Genomic DNA, 2,534 nt, shown 5'->3' on the forward strand with positions numbered 1-2,534 from the left:
CTAATCAAAATAGGACATACATGGTAAATAGTAGAGCAGTGAAGAATGCAGTACAACAGAGGGATCGAGGAATAGTGGTGCATAGTTCCCTGAAGGTGGAATCTCATGTGGTGTTGAAGAAAGCTTTTGGTATGCTGGCCTTTATAAATCAGAGCATTGAGTATAGGAGTTGGTATATAATGTTGTAATTGTACAAGGCATTGGTAAGGCCAAATTTAGAGTATTGTGTACAGTTCTGGTCACCAAATTATAGGAAAGATGTCAAAAAAATTGAGAGAGTACAGAGAAGATTTACTAGAATGTTATGTGGGTTTCATCTAAGTTACAGAGAAAGGTTGAACAAGTTGGGTCTTTATTCTTTCAAACGTAGAAGGTTGAGGGGGGACTTGATAGAGGTATCTAAAATTATGAGGGGGATAGATAGAGTTGATGTGAATAGGCTTTTTCCATTGAGACTGGGGGAGATTCAAACAAGAGGACATGAGTTGAGAGTTAAAGGGCAAAAGTTTACGGGTAACATGAGGGGGGACTTCTTTATTCAGAGAGTGGTAGCTGTGTGGAGTGAGCTTCCAGCAGAAGTGGGTGAAGCAGGTTTGATGTTGTCATTTAAAGTTAAATTCAATAGCTATATGGACAGGAAAGGAATAGAGGGTTATGGGCTGAGTGCAGGTTGGTGGGACAAGTAAGAGTTCAGCACAGACTAGAAGGGCCAAGATGGCCTGTTTCTGTGCTGTAATTGTTATATGGTTATAAGTTCTACACTGGTTTGACTTTCCAATAGCACCGCCTCACACTTATCTGTATTGAAATACATTTGTCACGCTGTGGCCCTCTTCCCGAAATGATCACGGTCCCCCTGTAATCTGCGACAATCTTCTTGGCTATCACGAACATTTGCTGATCATATGTAAATCAAATATATAAATAACGAATGCCGAGGCTCCAGACTCTGGCCCCTGCGGCTCACTGCTAATCACCAGCCTCCGTTCTGTGAAACAACCATCAAGCACAACCCTCTGCTTCCTACCACCAAGACAACTTTGAATCCAGCTGACTCACTCACCCTGGATACAATGGGGCCTAACCTTCCAGACCAGGATGCCATGTGAGACTTTCTCCAAGGTCCATATAATATCACATCTACCTTTTTACCCTCCTGCATCTTCAAAAACTCAGATTCTCCAACCACAACTCCCTTTGCACAAAGCCCTTATGACTCCTAATTCACTATTCAAATGCTGGTACATCATGACTCAGAATCTTCTCCAGTAGCTTCCCCACTACTGATGTCAGGCTGACCTGCATGTAGTTCCTGGCTTGTCCTTGCAAATAATGGAACAACATTCGCCTCTTTCCATTCTCCAGGACTTTCATCAGTGGTTTCTACCTCCCGTGAAGTAATTGCTCAGGTCCGGAGGATTTATCCCCCACCTAATGCATTGTGTGGCCCTCCATTCTCTGCACATCCACGTACCTATCTGAGAGACTCTTGGATGCCTGTATTGTTCATCACGCAAGGTGGTGCTGGCGATACATGGTGACATCGTGAGGGCAGCTCACAAAACATGTAGATACACTTCTTCTGAACTACTATCACTGCAAACTGCAGCCTGTAATTTCCATTTAAAGACACGTACTTATAAACCATTTGAAGAAACGAGCAATTTTATGAGCTCTTTGTTGTCTCTGCAAACTTGACTCTTAGAAATGCAGGTATGGCACCTTGAAGTTCGAAGTTCAAATTCCAAAGTAAATGTTTTATCAAAATACTGAACATATATGTCACCATGTACAAACCTGACATTTGTTTTCCTGTGGGCACAGTCAGTCAATCCAAGAAACATAACAGAATCAATGAAAGACTGCACCCAACGAGATGGACAATCAACCAATGTGCAAAAGACAACAAACTGTGCAAATACCAAAGGAAAAAAATCAGAAATAATAATAATAACTTAATAAGGAATAAACATCGAGAACATGAGATGAAAAGTCAGTGAAAGCAATTCCATAGATAGTGGGAACGGTTCAATGTTGGAACGAGTAAAGTTGAGTGAAGTTATCCCAACATATTCACATGCCTTTTGTACACTGGCTGTGATCAGTGAATGTGGTTAGTATCAGAATCAAAATCAAGTTTATTAATACGAACATATGTCACAAATTTGTTGTTTTGCTACAGCAGTACACTGCAATTTATTAAAAAAACAGTTAAAATAAGAACTATACATTAAACTGAACAGTGTAAAAAGAGGATCAGGGAGGGGTGTGAGCACGAAGATGAGAATGGGAAACATGACACCTGATCCATTCTTGCCTCTCTCTTACTCTTTTCATGTCTGAAAAATAAAACTTTTAGTATCTTCTTTTATATCATTGCTCAGCTTACTTTTGCAATTCATCTGTTCTCTCCATATTGCTATTGTAGTTGTCTTCTGTTGTTTTCCTAAGTTTCCTAATGCATTAATTTTTGTGATATTGTATGCCCTCTCATGTTCTTTTATGCTGCCTTTGTCTTCTGTTGTTAGTGATGT

At 40.2% G+C, this 2,534-nt stretch overlaps 1 protein-coding gene and 1 pseudogene across 2 annotated transcripts in view; both read left to right on the plus strand.

The window, feature by feature from the left end:
- LOC134339649 (late histone H2A.2.2-like) overlaps window positions 1-2,534 on the plus strand; it is a 410,959-nt gene that overhangs the window by 158,082 nt on the left and 250,343 nt on the right. The window lies entirely within an intron of this gene.
- LOC134339681 (uncharacterized) overlaps window positions 1-2,534 on the plus strand; it is a 34,530-nt pseudogene that overhangs the window by 20,912 nt on the left and 11,084 nt on the right.

Source organism: Mobula hypostoma, chromosome 30 (assembly GCF_963921235.1).
Source record: "Mobula hypostoma chromosome 30, sMobHyp1.1, whole genome shotgun sequence".
Lineage (NCBI taxonomy): Eukaryota > Metazoa > Chordata > Chondrichthyes > Myliobatiformes > Myliobatidae > Mobula > Mobula hypostoma.